The sequence below is a fragment of the Synchiropus splendidus genome, chromosome 5, assembly GCF_027744825.2.
Source record: "Synchiropus splendidus isolate RoL2022-P1 chromosome 5, RoL_Sspl_1.0, whole genome shotgun sequence".
Classification (NCBI taxonomy): domain Eukaryota; kingdom Metazoa; phylum Chordata; class Actinopteri; order Syngnathiformes; family Callionymidae; genus Synchiropus; species Synchiropus splendidus.
In genome coordinates, this window is record NC_071338.1 from 6963188 (window position 1) to 6990642 (window position 27455).

The window sequence follows — 27455 nt, forward strand, 5'->3', positions numbered from 1 at the left end:
GCTTGCACAAGCTGGGGCATATATTTAAATGTGGGCAATGGTCATCCAATTCTGTGATTATTCAGCTCCACTCTTCAGACGGTACACAAGTAAACAGCAGTCTTTGTATGTTTGTTTTTTCCTCCCAATTTAATGATATAGCAAAATAAAAATGTTTGGAATGGAAATCATGCAGAAGAATCCAATGCTTGGATGCTTTCTTCTAAAAATTGAGGCTTAACCTCGTGGGGTCCAGCCAAATGTCCTCACACAGTCATTTGGTCCTCACAAGATCGGTGTTTTGTCAAGGATTGGTCCCCCACAGAGTAGGATAGGCAAGCCCACAAACACACAATATCATCCAAGTATCTCTGACAAATTTCAATCTGGCTTTCGTAATGATATTTTAATGGCAGCAGCACAGTTGTAGAGCTGCGACAGCTAACAGCTGTATTTGATACAGCAATATTTTGCTCCAAATGCTTAAAGTTTGGTTTTGAATTTCAGAAGCGACACTGGAGAGTCGTTTCCTTCTTCTCTGCCTGACAGTAGTCTTTCTATTTTTCTTCCGTTCCCCCTCCAAAAGTGAACTGGCTGTTTTAACCCATGGGCTGCCTCAGGGTTCCACCGGTTCACTGGTATTCGACATACAGCTTACACCTTGTAATTTAACCATGAAGTCTAAACGTCCAATCTCGTCTCTGAGAGTTTTGCCTGACCAGTCTGGTGGAGCCTTAATAGTCATAAAGTCGCTGCCTGAGGAAGATTTCAGCAGGAAGATCACTCACTTTCAGACTTCATCATCCATCCTGTGTTCCATGTCGCCTCGATTACTCCAGCGCACTGAACATCTGTCTCAACAAATGTAAAACATTCAATTAATCCAGAGTGCGGTGACTTTTATTTAAAGTCTTCATTCTGACGTCTAAAGCCTTTTGAAGTTCTTAAGCTTAAGCATTCCTGATGAACATATTTCTAAAATAGACCATGTATAAGAATGCTATCTGCTTTTTTTTTTTTTTTTTTTTTAAGAGATGTTCACTGAAGTTTGACACAAGGAAATCATGGGCGAATCATTTTCTCTTGGAGTTGCATCCAAGGCTGGAGTCCTTAGGGTCCCTGACTTTATGTGGAACTTCATGACCACAACTACAGCGCAGTACAAGTGAAAACCTTTGGGAGGAAACGTGAAATTTTATGACAAATGAATTAAGTGGGACTCTGAGTAGGACAAACTCAGAAAGACTCCCATCACCATGACAGGTACTGCAGGTTGTTAAGTGTGCATATGTACAGTAGATGGTTCAGACACATTTTTGACAAAGGATGTTGGAATGAAGTTACAACAAATGCAACCAGTGTTTCATGGGCAGACATGCAGAGTATCAGTGTGACTTGGAAAAATGGAGTTTTGCGTGGAGGAGACTTTTTCTGTGGTAACTCCTGATGGCACAAGTTGAATGACAAAGAAGAAAAGCGGGCATTATGTGAATATGAGAACGCCAGAGACACATCTATTTTAAGATTTGTTGGCTGCGCTAACCAAGGTGATCACTCACTCTTTCGGCCACGCAGGTTGCCCTGCGAATCACTGTTGTCAGTCTTCTGCCTGAGCAACGTGACAAATGGGATGTTTACCGTAATTTTCGTGGTGATATCCGTCTTTGCTCGAATTAAAAACGCCTCAGTACCTGAATGTCTCTGGTTCTGCCGCCGGGACAGTTTTCGCCCTCTTCCTCTCATCCCCTCTCTCTGACAGAGACATACTGCACTGCTTTGGGCTGACAAGTGCCACCCACCTCCTCATTAACCTCCATTTCCCTTTTCAAGAGCAAGAGATTGGAACATTGTTCAAACAGACTGTTTAAAAGTCAGAGTCTAATCTTTGAGATTTGTGATAATTATTTAGATTCATGGACACACTGTCTCTGTGTGTCAAGACGAAGACAGGGCGGTGACTTTTCATGGCCTGCTGCTACGAAATTAATAGAATGTGTGGGTTAATTCTATCAGTAAAGAGCCACACGACGTCTTAGACTGGTGCTGGTGACGTAAATATGGACCTCTTGTTATTATGCAGTGTAATAATGCACTGTGGTGTAATAGGTGTGCCTTGTGCCGTAGTAAGCAGAACAGACTTGTTTTCACAGCAAAATTTGACTCTGAAATTGGCTGGTACCCCCCTGCCATGGTGTGACGTCTGTGGCAGAATGTGCTCATTGTGATACACGTATGTCAGAGAGGCTTCAAAATATAGCTGAAAGGATCTCTTTCAACGCTTTAACTCATGTTGTGAATGTGTCTTCTAATAAGCGGCGGCTTTTTGCGTTGCAACATCTGATTTAATGACGTCAATACCACATTTGAGAAACTGGAAGCTCCACTAATGTGTCTGGCGGCACTGTTTATATGCAGTGGAGCTTTTCACTTCCTTTTCTCTCCAGCGTTTGACATCAGTGCTCTCTGAAAGCGTTTTGCTTTATAAGTACTTTTGGGTTACAGCCTGAAAATTGATCTCCCCAGATTATTTGTCAGATTGCTTGTCAAGTCAACAAGTCACTAACCGTCAAAGCTCAGTACAATGTCAGGTCTGACTCTCATCTAACTCTGATGCTGTCTGATAAATAAGAGGTAAACATGAGTGTGAGTCAATTGTGTGTCACTGTCAGTTATTTCTGATCGTTGAAGTCTCTTCTCCGTAGTCATCTTGAAGTTTCTGTGTCAGATGCATTTTTGCTGAATTACCTGTCCTTTCCACAAGTCCCTGTCTGCACAATGAGTTTGAATCATGAATGTCAGACCAGCGGTATATGACGCAGCTGGCTTTAGAATGTGTTGGAATGTAACTCTATTTCAACTGAATTTTCACTGCAGTTCCATCTTCCCATCTCCGCGGTGCTTCCAGGTTCCGACCATTCGGTCGAACTTGAAACACAAGAGTAGAAGTGAATGCAGCTTGTAACAACAGGTAATGATATGTGTTGGAAATGAAGTCTGCAGTGATCATTGGATTTGATGACATTTTTCTGCAGCTCCTTTTCACTAGACTCACTGAATGTTTTTGGATCCTCTCCACCCTTGATAAACATGTACAATCCCACAATCTAGATCTGGAGTTCCACGTGTCCATTTGTAGTCAAATCTGTAATCGCCTCAAACCCTCAAGTGGTTTCAGCCCTGCTTTGAGTTTTGGGGGTTTTTTTGTCAGCAAACATAAAAGGGACAATATCATGATTAGTATTCTCTATGAAAAAAAAACAGGCCTTTCAGATAAAAAACAGTTTCATCGCAGATCGGCCATTAATCACCTGACAATTGTTGTCATGGTGACAGCTAAAAATGAAAACTAATGGCTCTCTCTGGTGGATTGTAGAAAACTATTTAACTTCATAAAGGGTGTCATCTTGCTCATGACCTGATCATTTGATTCTAAATAATTTATGTATAACCTGTATTTTAACATACTTTCTCATGTGCAGCCAAATAGTGCAATAGTGTTGAAACTATGAATAGAGAAGGAAAGATTGCTGGCTGAAAGTGAAGCGAGAAATACAAGATACGTTTCCGATTTTTACACGCTGCATACATGAAGTCACATGCTGAGGCAAGAAGCAACCTCCAACAAATTGTAAAAAGAAATATATAAAATATAGTGGGCTAAAAATGATCTGTCTTGGAATTGTTTTGGTGGTGTTCTGTGAGTTTGTTTGGATTAAAGAATGAAAAAAAACAAATAAACCAAAAAACAGACGACTTTGTTATGGTTCTAGACGTGGGGCGGGACCCAAGTGCAGTGGTGAAAGAGTCACAGGAGGCAGGAGCGAGTTAATACAATTATTTAATGACACGATACAAAAATGTATAACAAAAGGCGTCACCGAACCGGGAGAAGAAAACAGAAAACAAATCCAGAGCGTCACTAAAACTGGGAAGAGTCCACAAAGGAAGGAGTCCAAACGAAAAGCGTCACCGAACCAGGAGAAAGAATGCAAGAGTCTGTAACAGGAGAGCAAACACACAATGAGCAATGAAACAAAGTACACTATCGAGGTCGTCAAAACGAACGCACAAGTAGGGAGTTACAGACAACAGAGAGAAAACCAAGAAGCCACACAAAGCAGGGAGAACAAAGGAAGAAAACAAAACAGGACTCAAGGGACCAAAATAAAAGCGGAATCATGGCAGGCTTGACTTCATAAAACACTATATACGGTATACTGGAATCACTGGAATCAAATGTGTTGTTAATGTTGCCACAGCACAATTCTTTTGTCATGAAAGTTTCATTCATTTAATTGCATACTGTGTTTTACAAAGATTTAATGAAGTACTGTCTCTGTTATAATATCCATTGTCTAATGTGAAATCTTTGTCAGGTTTGGTTTGATCTTCTCTAATCCATTAAATACCATAATTTTCTGTCTGACTGTAAGCTGCTCCGGTACAAGTCGCACTAGTCCAAAAAAATGCATCATGAAGAAAAAGACAGATGAGTCACAATGCACTATAAATCAAATTTTCAGGGACAATTACAAAATCCATTGCATGAAGCAATAACGGCATGAAGATCCTCCTGGAAAGTCATTTGTAAAAAGGAACAGAGCGTAGCCAAGAAGCTAGCTGACTGAGAAACAAGGAAGCAATGGGGAGGAATTTAGACATATATCGCGCTGATGACAGTAAAAATGTGAAAAGTAAGAAGTCAATAAATGTCACTCATCTGTAGCCACCCGACCCTGGTCCATTCCTTCAGGTGGCCACACATGAGCAATAGTTATTTTGATGATTTTCTGAGAATTTTGGATTTAGAAACATAAACCACCATAATCATGTCTAGCACTATGATAAATATTGTGTTTTCTTGTTGCTGTTACGCTGAATCATGTGTGCTCAGACAAGATTTCTGGCTTGGACACTTAGAGAATGACCTTCTCGATCAGTGGTGGGTCAGACTCATCAACATTATCGGGACGCTCACAGATGTACTGCCATGTTTCCAATATAGAGACAATATTTAAAGCAGTAGCATTTAGACATGAATATATTATTTTCATATTTCCTGAGATGACGGGTTTCAGTATGAACAGTCAAACATCCCAGAGTCAGACTCTCCAGCTCTCTGATAAATGCTCCCTTAGACTGTATAACATTCATTGGGTGAGCCGCCCGGAGGTGTGTTCTGAGAGTGGCGTCACAGCCCTGACTCCATCCCCACCGCAACACTTTATGGCAGAACGGCAGAGCGACCTCGGCAGTTCCTTTACATCATAGCAGAAGCAAGAGTTCGTAGTGAGGAGTCCCAGATGAGACACCGACAGAGCAAGATCCCGGGCAAGAGTCAATATGGGAAATGCTTTTACAGCCTGGCGAGAACAAAGAGCTACGAAAGGCTTGACGATGTTTCTACTCGACTTATAAGTCATTCTTTGTGTTTACCGCTGGTCTTGAGTGTCTTCTCAAATGTGGGGAACTTATTTTTGAGATGAAAACAAATGTCTTAGTGTCGTTACTCATTTTGTTGTGTTTATCACAGCATAGTGTAGATATACCCAGTGAAGCGGATTAGCTCTGACATTCGCCGCTGGCGACTAAGCATAGCATTTATCAGACAGAAAAAAATCGTCAATTCACTGTCATTTGCAGTGTTAATGGTCCATTTGGTTTGGACAAGTGTAACGTGCTGTATCTCGTGTTCTATCTATATCTATCGAGTTGCTGCTGGTGAGTCCTCTGATGTGCAGACCTGCTCCGAGCTGGTGAGAGACGCGACCAGCGCCTCATTTCATGATCCCTGACGATTGTTTTGGAAGTGATTGAAGAAGATTAGTTTCTAACTCTGACGTCTGTGTCCACAGTCAACTCGAAACGTTTTGATGCACACGCTCTGATTTCTGTTTGTATGATCCTTATTGAAACACATAACAGTCATGATGTAATAAAGTGAGAGAGGAAACAGGCTGCTCCTCCGTCTTTATTATTCTACATTGCTGTAAACAATGATGGCGCACCGCCACAGCTTAAATGAGAGCCGCCAGGCCATCAGAAAAAAAATAGTCTTTTATTGGAGATCAAACATATTGAAATGAAGTTGAAAGATCAAAACAAATGCATAGCACATAACACATCACAGAGGTGGTGTGAACATGATGGTTTTCAGCATGTTTTCCCATAAGAAATATCACAATTGGACTGATGTCTGTTGCTCGCGAAACTCAAATGGTGCATTCCAGGTGGACGGGTGAAGGAGACAGACCTGTGATCACGGCTGCAACTTATAGATTCATTTCTCATGACTAAAAGATTGTTGTCACCAATTCACTAAATGTCAAAACTTGACCCTTTGCTTTATTATTTATTATTATCTGTGTCCATCGGTGTTGCAGCCGCTTCCTGGATCCTGCCTCTCCTCATTGGCTGCATGAAGTTCGATTCCTGATGTTGAATGACAGATGTTTCTAGAGTCCCTTTGCAAGTATAAGCTGGACAGTGTTGTGTATATTGCCACCTGTGATTACATTTTCCGCTGTTTCGCCACTGTTCCTCATAAACAAATAAACACGGGATGGGGCGCTGCCAAAAGCAAATATTGATAAAACTAGTGAAGTGAGTGAAGTTGTAATATATGGAAGTTGTAATATACATAAGTGACAGGACCAGTAAAAACTGCGACATATAGCCTGGAAATTAAAATAGGCTTGTGTTTATTACTGCAAAACATGTTTACTATTCAGTCAAGTGCATGGAATTACCGTTATGAATTTTACATTATGACCATTAACTTGATGCAAAATACTTCCTATAAGCTCCTAGTATTGTGGGATGTGGACAGCATATAATAACCATAACATTATTTTGTGTTGAATGAAGAATTGAGTTCAATTTTGACGTCATTGGTATCGAGAATGTTGCTCCATGTGCCGACCAAAAGGTTCAATTCATGTGACACTAGCAACATGATGTTTACATTTGGAGTTAACAGGTTGCAATGATGATGTACAACCTGCAACAGCTATTGCCTTGGCTGCCTCACTTTAGCTGATCACAAAAAAATGGAGCTACATGAGTTAATCCGCCACGAGATTTCAAAAGTTCGGAAGCTATAAAGGGCAACTGGTATACTCTCTGTTCAGCAAGGTGCTGCCACATTCACATCCACTGACACAAACATTGGGTCAGAACAAGCAGACTTCACTGCTGATCTCGTGGGAAGACAAAATGAATCAGACCTTCCCACTCCACTCTCTTTCAGAGTCCAGGATGAAGCTTTAATTAATCATGCTGCCATTGTTGAAAACTTTAGGAAACTTCAGGAAGTCTCGTCCACACGTCTCCCCAGAACAGCCGGCGCTCATCTCTCCTCACGTATCCATCAAGCAAATGATGCGGTTTAAAAATACCCACCTCGGCAGGAATATTTATCAGCTTGGTGCCACTAATGGAAATTGTTTCGACTACGGGCGAATGGCTACATCATTTGATGTGAATGTTCTAGCGCTTGTCAGTAATTAAAATGGCTATTACACTCGACAGTAATTTCTTATCCACATCAAACAGGTACATGCTCTGCTTGTTTACAATCGCACTCATCCGGATTTTTGCCTTTGAATCCTTCACCACACCATCGACATTTAGACATCAACATTCAAGGCTGTTATTCACCGTGTGACTTTTGGTATGTGGAGTAGATTGATGGAAGAAAAAAAACAAAAAAACAGACATGTATCCCAGCGTAAATCCAAAGACAAAACATGAAAGTCCAACATCAGCAGAACCAACCATATTACCCAGGAGGCTGGAGGCCATGGATGCTCACCAGGAGAACAAAACAAAGTAGAAGAACAAAGAAGTCACTCACTAAACACAGTGCTAGTAACTATATATAGTCCCATATAGGATCCAGAGTGCGAGCGGAAACACAGGAATCTTGTCAACAAAGCAACCAAGTGCTTGCCAGTTCTCCCTAGTCGCTGTAGTGTGGCTTAGCTGAACATCTCAGAAGTGGTTTGAGGTCTAAACGGCTTCTTGTCTCTTGTCTCATCTTCTCCACCCAAATCTATATTGCAAGTCTTATCTGGCTTTTTAATCTTTAATTGACTGCTGGTTTAATTGATACATAAGTAGCTGAGTCATGTTTTAAGACAGTAACTACATGAAGTCTGTGACCACCTTTCTCATACAACAGAACTGTTAGCGACGCAGGCAAATGGACTTTTCATGTTGCCAGTCAACTGTGGAGGCCTTAATGAAATTGCACCTCGGGTCATCACGGCCAAATGCTCCTCTCATCTTGCCTCCAAATACCTTAATCCGACTGTCTCTCTCGCTTCAGTATTGCTGAGCCAACACGTTTTACCTCTTCAAGATTTGACGGAGTCGCCAGTCCGGAATCTGATTTCTGTGTGGTGTCTGTTTAAGATTCTGATTAATGAATATTCAGCCCAAAGTGCTGACAGCCGTAAACTTTCCGCCTCTGATACAGTCCCCACAAAGTTTTCCATCTTGGATGAATCTGAAAATTGATGTCTGAGTCGCACATGAATATTAATTTTCTCTGTAAACAGAATGATTCTGCAATATTATAAGCAGGTGGATGAGACCTGAATAAGGTTAAAAGTGATTTCTCTTTGAGGGAGCCTCATGACCGAGGCAGCTCCTTTGCCAACCTGTGCTGTTTCCATTAACTCCTGCCCTCTGTAGCAGAGATGTGCCCCACTCCTGTATCAGTAGCAGGCAGTGCATGAATACTTCAGGCAAACAGTTCACAACAATGATGATGATGAATACACGCTGATCATAAATGTTTGCATAATGTTGTTTTTCTCAGCGCTCATGGTGCTGCTGAAGATGTCTGAGGAAATACCTGGAACATAGGAAGGCTGCTGTGCGAGACCCTCTTCATCATCCAGGAGTTGTTCCAGTTGTATGGGGCCAATGGTGAAAAATACAGATCACCTGATGTCGATACTACTGTACCTCACCATACAGTGTCAAGGATGTGGTGAGGAATTGTTCCTTTTTTCTTCACTTTGCTCCTCCAGATGTGAAGAAGCGGCCTTTCTTCTTCAGTCTGTGAAACACCTCGTCCTGAAGATGAACGGTACATAAGACATCCAGCATTGAAACCGCTCAGCTGCTGGCACCTCAAATGATTTTGTTTGGTGATTAGCCTCATGTCAGTGGTTTGATCTTACCTAAAGTTGTTTTGTTGCAGCCCACTACAGCTCCATCTTGCCAGTTCATATCTTCCTAAGTCATGAACTACAATCCATCTCCTTCCTGATTTTGCGCTCCGCCTGGACTGTACAGGCCAGCGTGAGTATTCAGCAACATTCTCGTAAAACTAGATTGATGTAAAATTGTTCAGTATATTGTGCGATTTGAACCAGGGTATGGCAATACGGCCAGTCACTAGATCAGGGGTGGCCAACCAGTCAGAGGCTAAGAGCCGCATTGTTTTGTGTTGCTTAAAAGAGCCACATGCTACTAATATGTAAGGCTGTAAGGCTCACCTGAACAGCTGGTCACGTGACTTAGCGGCAGTATAGTGGTTAAAGCGCATCCCTGTGTGTCACAAGGTTGCTGGGTTGTGTCCGCCGTACGTCTCTTGTGCATGTATTTTCAAAATTCATACATTTTACCGTGATCCTCCTTGAGAGGATCGAGCACCATAGATAGAAATGTGTGCGTCATTTATTTGACTTACATATTTTTTCACGTGGCTCATGCCACCAATAACGTTGCCCCAGTCTGTGTGTGTGAGCGATGCTGCAGCCTGGAGCATCTCATCTTCACTCCACTGAATTCAAAGAACTTCACCACCATCAACAATGAATAATAGGTGAAACACATGGCATTCGTTTAGTTTTGCGAATGACAAAGTGTTGATTAGGACACTGTTTCATGAGGGCGCATCACCCCCATCACTAAACAGAACTTACTGTATATATTCAGTAGTGGTGGGTTGATGAGGCTTCATGAAACTGTGTCCTTGATTTTGTACTCTGCTGTGAAATTTTGGGATTTGAACAACCATTTTAACGACACCTCACACTATGGGCCCTGAACATAAGGACACTGTTTCAGAAAGCCTCATCAGCCCATCACTAATATTCAGAGAGTAAGGGATAGTGATGAGCTGGTGAGGCTTCATGAAACAGTGTCCTTATTTTTAGAGCCCACTAGCTTTTGGTTTAAATATGATGAAAGGTTGTATTGGCTGTTCAAATCCAAATATTTTAGAGCAGAGAGAGCCATCTAGGTGCCTCTGAAAATGATGCCCCCGTTTCATGAAGCCACAGTGGACCATCACTAAGAAGGGATGTGTCCATGTTGTGCCGATATGATTTAGAACTAATATAATATAATTACTTTACGCAGTATATTTGATTTGGGTAAGCAAATTGCAGCTGATTTCTGTGTGCGTCACATGACAATGGCATTCCCAATTTCCAAATGCAAGATTTGATCAAAATGGAGATTTCACAAACTCCCCTCCATCTGTTCAATTTGGTTTGGACTGCTTCCTGCTCCTGCCTTTTTCTCCGCCTCTCTTCCAGGATTGGGGGTCTTTTTCCTGCCACAGACACACACACACCTGAGTCTGATCCTGGAATCATCCCCTTTCACTATTTGAATGCCTCCAAATGACAACCAGTGTCAGTTCGTCATGTGTGTTCTCCCTGGTACGACACTCTGTCTTCGTCCCGACAGCCTGAATGATTCATATCAGGACCATGGACATTTTGCCATGTGCTTTTGTTTTGTGAGTTTTACTGATTGTCTCTTTTTGTTTTCCGGTGTGTCTGTGCCTGTGGCCCTGGTTCCTCTTTCCCCCAATCCTGTGGACTGGTTTCACTTTCCTGGACTTGCTACGTGCTCACGGACGCTAGTTAATTCATGCGACTGTTTTTGGATTCTGTTACTGTCTCGCGTTGTGTTTTTGCACATTACATTTGTCTTCTCCAGCTCCCTTAGTTATTTATAGTAGAGTGTTCTTGTTTTATTTCTGTATTTATTAGATCCTCCTTTGAGATTAGAAGTAGAGTATTTTTTTCTTTTCTTGTGGGTCCTTTTTTTTTCTTAAACTTAGTCCTGTTTAACTACTGTACTGAGATTCAGTACTTGGAGTGTTATTAAATTTGCTGAACTCAACCTCCAGTCTCAGTCTGCTGCATGTGGGTCTCCTGACTACGTTCCTTACAGGAGACCAAGTTACAAATACAGCAATTTCACTGTTGCATTGTGTGGAAAAAAAGATTAAATATATATTTTTAATGAAATCAGTTAAATGATCTCATCGTTCTGATGCACATGGCTGAGACAGGGCACCTCAGAATATCTCTTGCTGCTGTGTGCACATGTGGGTGAGTGGAAACGTTGGCCTGGCTCCAAAGTGCTCTAAGAGGACACAAACTGGAGCACAGTTGAATGATGGCACTAGCTCTCTCGAACGGTCCTTCACCACATCAGCGCACAAGCAGGCATTAGCACGTCCAACCAAAGTCTGCAGGTGCACAAACACCTGTTGCTCTCAGTACTGCAGCTGAAGTAGCCCTGAACAATAACATGAGACAACATGAGAGGTGGTTAGACTTTCAGTTTCACTTGTGGAACTTTGTTAGAGCCGGCGTTGTTGTTTTGTTTGTCTTTCCTGTATAAAGAAACGATCAAACAGATCCATATCTAAATATCATTCATACCCCTATGACAGACTGACTGCAGGTGATTAAGGAGGCACTTATTTTTAATGTTAAAACACTTGCGTGCAATAAAAACTTGGAATGAGACTTATTACTTCTTATTACTTGTTCATGTCTGTCGATTTTCAGATGTCATGCCGTCCAGGTCTGAGAGAACAGATAATTTCATCCATGCTATCCATCCATGCTAGAGTTTTCTTCAATTAATTGCTTTCTGAATAAAATTAGACCATTATTAAAATAAAAACTAAATAATGAGAATTAAAAGACTGACCAAATGTAATAATACTTTCATCAATGAATAAAAACTGGAGAAGTTGGATGGATAGAGATGAGAGCCAGAAGAGGGATAGGGAGCAGTTGAAACAACATACAATGACGGGAGAAAGAGGCAGGATAACTGGACTGAAGAATTGAAGGTCAAAAAGGCTGCCCAGAATGAGAAGGGCTCCATTCATAAGCAAGGGCGAGTCCAAAAGTAACTTACCAAAAGTAGCAGTATTCTTTCGTACTCAGTTTTAACACCACTTAAAGTGTTCTGAGGATGGTCCTTATAAACTCGTCCATATCCAAGGCCCCGGCTCTCTTGGACTCCAAACAAGAAAATTGAATTGAATTGTGATTCAGAACTTTTTTGTGGTGGTTGATCTTTCCAGATCTTATGCAATTCCTCTATTGCAACACATAGGCTATTGGATGAGTGTGGCCTTACTGCTGTGAATGGCTGCACCACACCCTAGTGGTTAGTGGACAGCCACCATGGCAGCGCTTCTGCCAGTGGCATGGCATGATGAAACAGCTTGCTCTCAAGCGAGTGGCAAAAGCTCAAGTGTTTACATAAACAACAGTTGCCTTTTGCGGTACGTACCCGCGCCCTCCCCAACAAATGTCACAGGTGTCCTCCTTGATCAGCTGAGGCACCTTAATGATTTAGAGCAGAATACCACAGAGACCTGTGCCTCTCTAGCACAGATAATGAAGTCACATGTGAAGCAGCATTTTTGCTGCGGTCTTGGATCCAGCTGGGCTTGGTTTAAAACTCAGACTTTTCCTCAGTAATTGAAGTTTAATAAATAAATATATAGTGGTGGGACTTTAACGAGTGAATTAATTACAACATATTGGACACGTGGCAGCTAGCATGATAACAACAACAACAAACATGGAGGAATCCCTGAACAAAAGCAAACAAAAGCATCTGTTTGCTTTTGTTCAGGGAGGTTTTTCGCGACACAATGGCCAGGGTTTCCACTACTCTGAATTTACTTGAAGTTCTTATGAAACTGAAATTATGATACAATTTTTTTCAAGACATTAATAGAGCTTTAGTTTAAATAAGGTGATTTAAAAACTTGAATATAGCCACCATCGTGATTTATTGTGCTATTGTCAAACTGATGCAAAATAAACTCTCTCTCTCTCTCTCTCTCTCTCTCTCTATATATATATATATATATATATATATATATATATATATATATATAACAAGGGTAAAAAAAACAGAGATAAACCAGGGATTGTGTGTTTGTTAAGACACAAGCACAAGAAAAAAAAGTTTAAAGCCAATGGAAACCTGAACATAGTGCAAATGAAACTAACTAAACAGCTTCTGTAAGATCCTTTTCACCGTGGAGACGGATAGTCCAGGGTTCCAGCTGTGCACTGCACCTCCGTCTGTGCCTGTCCTATGAATCTGGTACAGCACACCACAAGAACAGTGCATTCTTTTATCTATTACAAAACAATTTTGAAAGGTGTCTTGGTCTCAGTGCAATGTCAGCACATAAGTGTGTATTGTTACTAATGCAAACTGCAGAACCTTAATAAAGATGCAGTCTCTCTGTGTAAAGGCTTGTTAAATCAGAAACTCCAACTCCTCTGAATGTACAAAATTAAGGGGAAATGCAGAAAGTCAGCAGGTGTTTTTGGATGAGGCACACATGCTATTTTCTGTTATAATGTGTGCTTTCAAAAACCACCTTGTATTAGTTGTATTTAAAAGGATGGCTAATCTGGTATTGTCGCTTTATAAATGCCTGGAATTTTTTTTAAAATATGTTAGTTTCTCTCTCTTTTTTTCTTCAGCTATTACCAACACAACCTCCTACAGGAAAAAAGGCAAACGAATGAAGGTAAAACTATCCTCTGACAAATAAACAATGGTGTTTAGCTTAGACACAGAGATGATGCAGCTTTTATTCCAGATCACCTGAACTGATCATCCAGAGCACTTGTGGCCCTTTATCTGTGACTGAAATGTCGGCGAGGAAAACATAATCTGCCTGCACTCATGAGATGAATTGTGGAGTATTACCGCTGCAAGCTTTACATTAGAGCCACGAACAGTTGGGCACGACAAAGTGTTTCAGAATGCAACAGTAACAACAAGAAAAATGCCTTGTCTGTGTAGATTGTGTGAAATAATGTACCCGGCAAATCCTTTCTTCACACATCAACAATAATAAAAAAAAAACACTAAGTCCAGAACTGCCAAATGTTGAGTGGGAGGAACGTTGTGTTGGAATATGTGCTTGCAGAAGCCTACCTTGGGCACACCAACCCACCACTGTAGTAATTTGCTTCGCCTGGCATTGACAAAATGTGTTTCTTAAAATATTTTCCAATAACCAAGGTTTCAATGTAGAAAATGCAGTCCTTTGGGAGAGCAGTTGTTTGCCCAATACTTCCTAACGTTCAAAATCAAATTTAATAAAGAAACCCCAAATTGATTTAGTAATTTCATTTCTGTAGTTTTTATATGTTTCGAAAAGATGTAAAAAAAATGTTTGTATCAATTGCCTCAGGAATCCAGCTGGAGAAGCAGTTTGTGTAACAGGTGCTGACTTACTGAGTTTGCTGAGAGCAAACAAAGCATCATGTAAAAGTGTCAGGAGAAGAGTAGCCCGTTTGGCATGGTTGAAGTGCTGCACAGTCTCGTCGATGTGATACTGGGGAAGTAATACTCTACGTAATACTCAACGAAATAAATGTTTTGAAGAGTGCGAAAAGGAATAATGATGCAAATACATTTTTGCATGTTGTAGGAGCGGTCTGAGGAAAGATGCTCTGATAAAAATGTGCTTTCTCTTCATTCCAATCTTATGTGATAGTGGTCTTTTACCAAACTTAAGGTCAACGAAAAGTGGTTGAAAAACTGTGTCAACACACTGGTCACAATCTTCATTATCAGACACAAAAAAGTGTTATTAGTGTTCACTGTCCTCCACCTCGGTGACGTCACAATGAAGAAGCAAAATAAGTAATACAACATACCATTAAAAAAAAACAAAAAACATAATAATATAGATCTATATAGATATAGATATATATTTGAAGAGTCAAAGTAACAGTCTTCTTGTTGAAGCTCATATGTGAAGTCCTGGTTGATAAAACTCCAGTGTGTGAGAAAGGCAAGTACGTAATAGAAAAGCGGCTATATACAACACAGAAGGGTGAAAGATAATGGATTATTTCCTCCAGGTGGGTTTATTCATTTGGAAATTGGAAACATATCTGATACAAGCACCACAGTGTGCAACCTGATGCCAAGGCAGTGAAGCGCACCTTCAAAGAATAATACGTTTCCCACCACCCGCCTTTTCTCTTCAGGCGAGCCACTAACTGAATTAAGCCCGGGGATAATCTCCTTCATTGTAACTCAACAGCAATTAACAAATTACCATTTCCTCAGACATTCCTCACCCTGCAGGGAAAACAGAGTCCTGGGTCGCACCAACAGTTCACTCAGGTGGATTTTTTATTTTTTTCCCCAGATTGTACAGAAACTCACTGGCAAGTTCTCGGTGTTAAAGCATCACTTCACTGCAATTCAACCTTCATGAACTATTTTCATGACATTTGGGATGAGACATCAACTTACAACTAGCAGAATGGGATCCCTGTCATGTCCTGAGGGGGTCTGTATAAATTGTATTATAACTAAATAACTTGAGGAGGAGGGTGGGAACCCTGCCACTCCAAAAAACTACAAATTTGCTGAGTTGTTTTACGGCATGCTTCCTCTTCGATTACGTCACTTCCTCCTATCATCGTGGCTTGAAACACGGCGCGAACGTCTAATCGCAATTACTGCGACAGCAACCGATACTGCAATAAAGAAGCGGAAGAGGAGACAAAAGTCTAATCGCCATTACTGCTACCATGGCCGAAGCTGCAACGAAGAAGCGGAAGGTTTTGTCAGAGGAGACGAAAAAAAGAAAGAGGGAGAGCAACCGGACCAAGGCGCTGTCAAGGATCAACACTGGCTCGGCTTTCACTCGCTGGCGTGAGCTCAGAGACGAGGAGGGTTTTCCGAGCGATGCAACCTTGGCGACATTCCTGTTGGACAACTAAGTCGTTTTCAGAGTTCCGTCACAAACAGCCACACAACTAACTCAAAAGTAGGGTATACAGAAAAACGAATAGCCACGCAGCTAACAAAAATAATAAGGTGTAAAGTGTGAGAAAGTACAGAAAGCACGCTCCAACTGTCGGCAACCGGAGAAGAGGATTTTTCTACACCATGCGCTCGCTGGTGCTCATGGGAAATGTGGTCTTCTTCAGGCAAAACAATACAACATTAGTCCACAGGCGCCGCCAAAATCAACCAAAACTGAAGTTCCTATGTGTTCCTTTGAAGTGGTGAGACAGTGATCACATGTGGTGAGGAGAAACAGACCTGTCAGACAGCCAAGTTTATGAATGATGGCCTGTGCCTTACAGTGGGGGAATGTTTCCAAAAAAGTTGGGATAGTGATCAATTAATCTTGCCACAATAAAATGAGGGAAGTCTTAATAACTGACTTCCCTGCTGGAGTCAGGTGCCAAAATGAACATGTATTTTGCTTCATCTCCAGTAGATTGCTGCGAATGTTTTTGGGGCGCATATTGCTGCATTCTTGGAAGTTAATGTTTTGGAGGTTGTCCATCTTTGCAATGCAATGATGTTAATGGGGTGACTGCTAATAAAACATTCTATCCCATAGGTTTTATATTGTGTGTATTGTATTTCCCCAATATTTTCTAACATTCAAAATATACGCGTGCAAAATCAAATTTAATAAAGATCTATGGGGATCCCATAGGGGATCTAATAAATATCCCCATGGGATAGACTATATTCTAGTCTTCTTCTGTTGCAAAAACAAAAAAAGGATATTTTGGAAGTAAAGTAAATATCTAAAATGTCTAAATATAGTATAAATATCTAAATTCTTGGACCTTTAGCTTGAATTTTGCATGTACTTTGGATCTTTGCTGGTCCAGGGGTCCTCAGTTACGCGCTCCGTATGAGCTTCTCGAAGCTGTTATTCATTTACTGTGTTCCACCCTTGCCAAATGCAGAATCAGAATGCCATTATTCTTACTCTATATAAAATACAACAAAGTTTAAGCACTGTGCCACTGAATTGCTACAGGCACACATTCATCAATTACACTTCTTTCACCACCTCACACACAAGAATGATAAGAATATTTAAGATGATGAACCAATGATAATCTGTTACAGCTTCCAGAAAAAAAATGTCTTTCTAAATCTGCTCAATTTTTGTTTCCAGGCACCTGTAGCGCTCTACTGAGGGCAAGAGTTCATCGAGTGGGTTGGCAGGGTGGGAGCAGATGTTTACTGCATCTGTTGTAGGATAAGAATCAGTCTTGTCCCAAGGTACCTTTTCCCTCCGCCATTTTACATCACTTACAGTATGAACTCACAATGCGTTGACACCTTGATATGTTTCTCCTCATGTCCAGGTGACTCGTGGCACCCACAATGTTGCTAAGCAAATGCTAACACTAATCATTTTAACTGTCTAGTACTGTTACAGATACCGAAGTGGTGTCACCTCAATCCACCAAGATATTTTGCTGACAAAACATGAGCTGAGTTTTAGAATCAGTGAAATGAGCACAGTTGGGGACATAAATAAGTGAATTCCACAATGAAATGGTGAAATAAAAGGTATATGGCTGTTACTTGTATCGTGAGTTGCATTCTCATCTGGCAGTCTTCTGTGTACCAGATAACTGAAGCTGTTTTTTCCCCAAGATCAAGGCTTTGTGGGAGTCACTGTGCACTTTGGTCTGCCTCATGGTTGGTGGTGGACACCTTTGATGAGGGTTCTAGCTTCATCCTTTTCTGTTCAGAGATGCTGTTGTTCATTATTGTAGTCAAGACCATGTCAAGACCAGAGCTTGCAGAGACCCAGACCAATAAGAGTGGTGTGGGCAAGACCAAACCAAACTGAATGTAGTATCATTTTATACTGTATTTTACTCATTTTGATGCATGTATATGTTTCTAACAGCTAAAGAAACTTTTTTTTTTCAAGAACTCAAAAGCAGTCATTGAAATAAACTGCTAGCTTGGTCTTGGTCTCAGCCCATCTCACTGGTCTTGGTCTCTGTATGCTCTGGTCTCAACACAGTCTTGACTACAACATTTCTGAATTACTATTTGCAATAGCGGCCATAAACTGAAGATCCAGTGCATATGCATGTATATTATATATTGATGGTTGCCAAGTGCACATTTCACTCCAAGTTCGCTGTTTATGGGTTATCAGTTACCAGTGCAGTATCACGTGACATGAAAGGTACACTGAGCTAGGAGGAAAAAAAAAATTGAGATTTTAAAATTTGTTTGTTTTGGTCGTCCTTCCAGTTCAATATCAATAATCGTCACAAATCTCATGGCGTCCCCCTGTCTTTTTTTACCCTCTCCAGCTCTAAAGAAAACCCCATCTGTCACGCAGATTCTGCAGTGACACATTCTGATTTAACCTCCACATACAATACAGTAAACAGCAACTCTGTTTCTGGATGAAACCACAGTCATCTGTATGCATCCAGCTTCTCTTCCTCTGTAGCAGTCGGCCTTCACAGCTCCCTGAGGTGGAACTGCTCCCGATCCCACGAGAGATGGTGTACCCTTGTGCGCACCACTGTGTGTGTATGTGTGTATTTCTTCTTTTAATGGAACTGCCACATTCTGCATTGAAATTCACTCACAGCTGAGTTTGGGATTGGCATTGCTCTGACCTCAGCGGCTTGGTAGTGTAGTGTGACCCATCAGAATGAACAAATTATTTACACTGAGCCACAGTCACATGACCTCTGTGGCATTATTATTCTTGTAAGCAGCTTCTTTTACCCCAACGTATACATGCAACAGAGAATTGGATGCTGCCGTTTCAGTTTGTGGGCCACTCTCTTCTTGAACATTCAACAGTTATAATTTGCAAGCATATAAGCAGGAGCAGTTCTTGGCAGCATTTTGGAGCCTTCTTCACCATCGCATGATTGTGACTGGATGCACGGATGATTACTGAAAATACAGTATTTCAAAATTATGAAAGGTGCAACAGGGATTCCACTGTTGCACACTACTCCGAGCACTTGGTGTTTTATTTTGAAAACTGACGGATCCATGCTATTTGACTGACTACAGGTCTGAATGAGCTGCTCTCCACTCCCCTGACATGCTTTTTTAGCATCCAGCATTAAAAATAGAATGCCTCTGAACGAAGCAGTAGTACAAAGCTGCAGCACCGCACATTCAGTGCCGCAGTTTCAGTCGGCGGGGCTACAGGTCCTCTATCTGGCAAACGTTAGAATGAAAAATATTGCTTCTTTTTCAGTTCAGACACTGCAACAAAATGGAGGTAATCGTTTCATAGCTTTATTTTTCAATGCTAAATGCCAGAAAGACAAATATTGCTAGTTATAAGCTCATACCGTTCTGCTTCACATTTGGTTCTGAGGGTGTATCGAGCAGGGATCTCAGTTTTGGAAAACCACTGCGTGAGACAACTTGTGTATCTCTTACTAATGAAAGGCAACATAGTTCAGTTATTTTATATTAGTGTCACTTACAATGGAAGCGTTATATATAGAAGAATGACACAAGGAACACGTGACAACCAAGTCAGTTTAGTTTCAAGCCATCAACTGTGGAATGAGAGAGCACTGTTCTTTATACTGTCATTCAAATCAATACGCAGGAAATTGAATTTGAACTTTCAATTCCACTGTTGCCTTCTAATGTCCAAAGACAAAAGAACCTCACGACGGATTGGTACATCGCCCACTCCTCATAAACAAAGAGTGTTACAGTCTGAACCATTATCTCTGCAACCAGTCCAGGACATACCGCATCATGGTCCTGGTGAAAGAAGCTCAGCAGAGGCTGTGACTGAATTAAAGGAACACACCACCTCTATTCCACAATGAAACATGTTCTGACCCGATCTTAGCCGAGTTGCTACATCCCTCTCAAATCTTTGTGCATGTGCTCAATCTTTCTATGCCACAGCACTATTTGGTTAACATGTAGCATTGCTAGTGGCTTCAGTAACATCCAAAGTACAGCTAAATGAGAAACAACTGCTACTACTGCATAGAAAACTGTTCGGTTTGACATTGTCCAACCATACTTGAGTATAACCTATTTAAATTGGTAAAGGGTGTAAGCGTTTGGTCGCTTTTTGGATGCTAGTGAAACCACTACCAATGCTTCATTCTAACCAAATAGCGCTGTGCAACAGAAAGATTGAGTGCATGCACAATGACTAGAAAGTGATGCATGAACCCGTCTCAGATCAAGAAAGAACATATTCCGTTATGGAAAGGAAGTGGTGTGTTCCTCATGGTGTTATGTTCTACTACATTCTCTGGAGAGTGTGTTGACCTACTGCCTTGCTGTGTGGTGCGCGGGCTCCTCTACTGAGGGAGGCAATACAGAGGGTTGTACACACTTGTCTCACAAGTTCAATTTCTGCAGCCGCAGGAAATCCTAGACCATCGCGTGGGACCCTGCACACTCAGCCCACTCCGTTTGACCTGTTGCTCTCAGGAAAATGCCTTAGGGCATGCACGTCCCTCACCATCTGACCAGCCAACACTTACTAACCTGCAAACAGCCACCAAACCCCTTAAGCCCAGCCTAATTCTTATTCATTATCCATTCATTTTATCTTGTCACCTCATTGTTATGTTTGAAAAATGCTTCACCTGATAAACTGTTTTTTTTTGGGGGTGTTATCAGGTCTTCAGTTCTAGTCAGTCAACTTTGTTGATCTCCCTTTCCTTTGTATTTTTTTTTGTTTATTTAGTTATCTATTTGATTCAATTATTTACCACTGAAATTCTTACTCTGATATTTTGAGACCATTACATTGTTGGTTGATTTAATTGTCACTGAAGTTAGTGATGAAATAAAGTACAAAGGCAACAATGTTACCTCTAATCTTAGAAACACACACACACTCTGAGAGATCGGTTGACATTGGCTGTGCCCACTGCTGTAGTAGCTTATTAGTGTTTAAAATAGAAAAGAAAAAAATTGTGAGACTTCATTTGTCCACCGTATTCTGTGACTGCTCATCTTAGAACAGTGAGTCTGTGTGGATCAGGCTAATATGAATGAGGAATTGGTTTCTTTCAGTGAGTACACTCTTAACGTCTTTGCCTGACTCTGGTGTAGTCTCTGAAACACACTGAAACGGTCCTCCCTCTTGTTTCTCTCTCTTCTGTGCGAAATTCCACTGCAGCTATCATCCCTCCCTCCCAATTGGCCGAGTGTATCCACACATTTGAGCAACCACGAGCGACATCAAAGAAATCAGCTCTTAAATGTCCAGCCAGCTCCAATAGTTCACTTCAAATAGCCAGCTCTTACAGTTGCTGTTAGAGCCATTGTGCATGTGGTGGTGTCACTCGGTGGACAGTGATCTGAAGCGTAACTATGAAATACTCCCTATTGTGTGTGTGTGCATGTGCAACCTGCTTCCACAACCTGCTCGCTACACTGCACCGGAGCAGTGGTGTAAATTGCTGGCCAGGAAGGATACACACGGTTGAACAGCGCAGTGAGCGCTTCATTTCATTGGTCTAGTGTCACAAGTCTTGACACCAAGAAGCCCTGTAGTCCACAAACTGTGGCCATTTATATTCAATTCAGGATGGATTTTTGTTGTGCAGTGTAGATTTATTTGCGTGCGGACATTATATCAGCAGTGCGCAATTGCAGCTTAGAGAGAACATTGATCAGCGGTCACTATTGCTCATGTAGAAAACAAAAGCTACTGTTTTGGCAAACCTTCAAGTTTCCATTGCTGGTGAGAGACACTACCTAGTATTTACATTCCATTAGACTGACAGTGAAATGACACTTCATGAAACTGCGCCTTACTTATACATATATATATGTATATGTATATATATATATATATATATATTGAAGGTCAAGACCAAATGTTTTTTGGTCTTTTTGGAGGTTGTTTCACATCACAGTTTCAAGAACAGAAGGAGAACTTGTCATTACAGATCTCATACACAAATGTTTGCACACCTTCCTTTTCCTCTTTTCTGTTCTTTCAGGAACAGATCAACAAAATTTCCAGGACGTAGACTTCATGAGTTTCAAGTGTGTCATAATGCCGAGTGGACGGATCCAACTGCAGCTAGTGTTGGTTGACAGATGACACGGACATCGAGATTAAATATACAATTTAATCGCAGATGTAAACAAACAATATAGACAGACAAGTATTGGAAACTACGGGTGCGGGAAGCCAAAACGTGGACTGGGATCAACACACAAGGAATGGTAAGAAATCTGGAAATTAAGAGAGGTGGATTAGAATCAACGTCCTACTAAAAACTGGGAGAACAGAAAAGCGCACCCGGAGTAAAGCTCAACGTGGTAGCAACAAACTGAAAGCGCTTGGTGGTGGTGACCACACACACACACACACACACGCACAAGAGTGAGACAGATAAAGTTGCTCACACGCAGACTGGATAGAAACAGAAGAGAGAGGAGAGTGAAACGAGGAAGAGCGAGGGAAGGAAGTTACGGCTGAATGAAGATTCGAGCGCGCAAAGAATTTTCAAATGACTGTGTTTGGAGCAAGAACATGGAACTCTTGGGAGAGCTTTGCTGAAACATTGGAAAAAGCGCAGTTGAACTAGGCTAACAAGGTTGAAGCACTGTCAAAAACGAAGAAAATGCTGGGCTAAATCAGGACTGTAAGAGTGACAAAATAAATGGAGCAACAACCTCAGAGAGATAGGACCACTAAATGCTCATAGTGGCTGTGGAGATCTCTGTAGCTATGTACATGGTGGGAGAGAGTGTGTCTAGGTTGAGTCCAGCTGTGAGCCTGCCAGCACAAAAGGCTCCAAGGAACAGAGCAGGACACAGAAGACATCTTTGTGACTAAAAAAATCTTTCATGTGAGACATCAGCACCATAAATTTTCAAACTTTGTAGAAATCATCAGGCATCTCTTGTGGATTTCCTCTCATTAACTTTCATTACTGCTTTCTGCGGAAGTTCAAATTAAAAGTCTGATGAAGCAGCCTGGGAAAACAACTAGCAAATGAACAAAATAGCAAGAGGTGACATCCACTGAGGCTCTCCTGTACTTTATTTCAGAGGTGTGGCGTGACTCATCAGAAATTGAGAGCATCACACTTTTATCTCAGCTGCGCAGCAGGTGCAATGATGATGTGCAATGTGAAGCTGTAGGTATATATGTAGCCAAGACTAGGGATGCACATGTTTTTCCCACTGATACAGATAATGGATAGCGCTCTGCTTCTACAAACTGGTATAGAGACTTATATAATTTCTTTTTGTGGTTTATATCAGGGATGTGCAACCTTTACTACTAAAAGAACCATTTGTTCCATTTCCCGCTCCAGAAAACAAGTCTGGAACATTATTCTAATTCTACCTCTTATAATATAATGTCAAATAGAGTGAACACAAGTGCAATGTGCATGTGAAGACCAAATTTGACAGTTTAAACACTAAACTAGGCAGGAAATCTTTAGTCCTTTGAATATTAGAGTAAAGCGAACACAGACTTAGCCCTTTAAAAAACAAACAAAAAAAAACAAAACACAAGAGCCCTTTGAATAAAAACAAAAGCTCCCATCTCACCTTGAACTCCATACCAATTGTGCCACGGGGCCAACAAAAATATCAATTCAGATAGAGCTTAGGTGTGGCACGCATGCACTCGTGACTGTACGGTAGCATGACAGTTAGTGACTCTCTACAATTCTTAAGGTTGTCATTATGCATCCAGAGTCATTCAAAGTTTTCGGCTGCTTTCTTTTCATACGTGCATCGTCAGTTACCCAGCACTTAGTCCTGTTGCAGTCTGTGCTGGAGCCTATCCAGCAGTCATGGGGCGAGAGTCAGGAATGCACCCTGGACAGGTCGCCAGTCCATCGCAGGGCACACACACCTAGGAGCAATTTTAGAGTGTCCAATTAATCTAGTAAGCATGTCTTTGGGCTGTGGGAGGAAACCAGAGTACTGGGAGAAAACCTATGCAGGCACTGGGAGATCATGCAAATTCCACCCACAAAGGTCAAGAGCTGGATTTGAACCCTGAACCTTCTTGCTGAGAGGTAGCAACCATTGCCCCACTGTGTCGGCCGCTTTCTTTTCATTTCATGTAAATAGCTCAGCAAAACAAATTCTGCTAATAATGATGATGACTCAGCTTGTCGCGTCTGAGCAGGTGGGTGATACTACATTTCCAGATACGGAGGGAGGGACACAAGTGTAGGGACCGACAATACCTGTAGTTCTGATTTTCATTTGATGTAAATTCATTTGTAATGAAAATCAAATATGCAATACAAATTGATGCAGAGTGATTAATGCATTAAAATTATAAAAAACAAAATATTTACATTTTCACTGGACTCAAAGTATCGCAGCTGCCACACCCAAATGACGCCTCTGACAGAAACCGAGCTGTCGGGATAGAGACACTACTTTGTGAAGCTTCATCAGCCTGTCACTTACCTCTCACTTGTCTTTGCTGGGTTTGTTTTTTTTCTTTTTTTCTTTCCCAATCTGATTGATATTCACAAGGACAAAGTTTGGGGTAAAAATGGTCCTCATGAAACAGTTCATTGACTTCTATATGTTTGTGCCCATAAGGTGGAGAATTTGGGACTGAAAACAGCCCAAATTGAATTGTGGTAATGTGAAATTAGTATCTCTTTAATTCTTCTGGATATGCAGCCAAACACTATTAATAACAAGTCAGGATGTTGTCATCTCCTCCAAGCTGCCATCTAGCAAGTATTGACAAATCATCTGTATAATTGAAACAACACAACCTGACTGCTCTGCAAAATATGAATCATTTTATCTCAAAACTCAAAACATAAAGCAAAGCTGAATCTGACAAGTATGTATTTTCACAAAATAATTTGAAGAGTGTCACGTTAAACCGCTTTCAAACAATTTATCTCAACATTGCGTACAGTCAACCAACAGAAAATGTTGATGATGGTGTTATCCAGTTGGAGCTAAGGATGGTGAAGCAGTGGCGCCTCCCGAAATTTTTCATGGGGTGACCAGATTGGGCCACAAAAACTGAAAGCTATAATTTCAGGATTTGATCATACTGTTAAAGTAGTAAACAGGCCAGTAGAAAAATATCAGAAAGAGTGGCTTGCCTGGCTGGCTGTGCGTCGAATGCACAGCATTTGGGATGAATCATTTGAATGAATGAATCATCATTTCATACGAAATGTATAGATAGATAGATAGATAGATATATGTGTATGTGTGTGTGTGTTCAAATAACACATCTCACAATAATGACATCTCACACACATAATCTCAAACATACAGTGTTGAACTCAGATTTGAAGATAAACCCAGATGTGCTGAAGACGACAAAGAGGAAGGAACATGAAGATGCAGAGCACTTTTATGATGCATATTATTTGTCTCGTACATGCTTCCACCTGTATTTAGACAAAGATGGATTCATTGGCTGTATATCATCACAATAAAAAATATTGATTATTATGTCAAGGATGTACATCCCAAAGTTAAATAGAAATGTGAAAGAAGTACCTTGGCAATGTATGTGTTCGGGAACTTCCAATGCGATTTATATTTCAAGGACTAATGACGTTCACGAGTGAAAAAGTGCCCTGTCTACCTCAAGAACCATTAACATTGTTTTAAAGGCCAACTCGATGTGCCAACCATTTACCCGCGAGGCATCTGTTCCACCCCATTTAATATTCCTTCACTGAAAACTAAGACATCTTATTAAACTCCTCTTCTAATTGTTCATTAATGCTGATGCATGGGGCACCTGTCGTAGAGTGATGCTGTTATGTATGGAAAAAATTAAAATATGTTTGATGAATTTTTCCTCATATGACTGGAGGAATTCATGGCGGGTGACACATCATTTTCCGTAGACCACTTCAGGTTGGGATTGTTATTCACAGAGGAGCGCTTGTTATTCTTTCAATTGGATGGAATATTACATGTTTGTGGCTCATCTCATTCTGGGGTTAGGGCTATGATTTCAGTGAGAGAGGTATGGATTGCCGATTTCACATTGCGTCGCCAAAAAACAAGTCACCACCTATTATTACCATTATGTGGAAAAAGAATGTGGTCGGTTCACTGACTGAATACAGTGTATGACCATGTCATACCATCAGTACATGGCACCAAAGAATCCAGAAATCCAACCCAGTGCCACAGGAAATACATGCAGCGAGGCAGCGGTGCTTACCCTTACACCACTGTCCCGCGTCACTTCGTTGCTTCTCTTGGCTCTGGTATGACCCTCTGTGCTCGTGTTCTGGACTCCCTGTTGCTGATCTCCGCTACCTTGGACCTTTTTCCCCAAGCGCTTTGTGTTGTGAGTTTTCTGACCATTTTTCCTTTGTTGCAGTGCTGCCTGTTCCTCTAGCACAGATATGGTATATGCGTTTACTTTGACTTTTTCAGTCATCAGTGTTGATGGTTGAATTTGATCTCTTAGACATACGTTTGCAATCCTGTTGAAGTTCTGACGTCCAATTTTATCTTTTGGTTTCAGAGGAATCAAGGCTATTTTCCATCAGGATTGTATATAGTTTTCTTGTGCTCCCATTACTGTACAAGTCATTTGTGTAACACGTGCGGCAATGATGCCATGTGCAACACACCCAGGGTGTAGTAAATTGATGTTGGAAAAGTGGACTTTTGCAAAGTATGCTGGAAGACACTTTTCCTTTGAGAATCTGAAAAATCGCTGCACACTATATTGCTCACATTATGGATATTGTAGTATGGAGAGTACTTTTTTTTCATAAATTGTCCAAACATTGATGCGCATTAAGCATTACATTCTGTCTGAATTGCTTCATTTCCAGTCAATGGTTAAAGTTATTGACTTGCTTGACTGACCCTCTTGACTCATGACTTTCACTGGTTAAACTACAGCTAAAGAGCCTTCCAATAAGCCACGAGCTGACGATAAACATGCAGAGTCTTTGTAAATGAAGCCCCAGATTACTCAGGTCAAGAATATATTCTGAATATCCATGACATTGTATGATTATTGCATTTCTGCCACCAATTTGATGCATTTACAGAAACATATTTGCAGATATAGTCATGATTTTTGTCACTCAACATATAAAACATGCATTTTATGAGGTAAGTATATATCAATAAACAATGAAAAGTGGTCATGTTACATTTTCAAACACCATAAAGCATCTGAGAGACCTTCATCTTCAGGGAAATAGGGAAACATTTTAGTTTGCGAGTAAATGAATGTAAATCACAGTCGATAATTGAACATGGTTGTGTTTATTTAACAATTGCGTCCCATGAGCCTGAACCCCTCTGGACGAACAACACATTTATTTTGAAGGCTCAAAGGGTTTTCCTGCTGAGGTTGTGGGATTTGCTGCAGGCTGCAGTTTTGCACATACTTCTTCTGATGT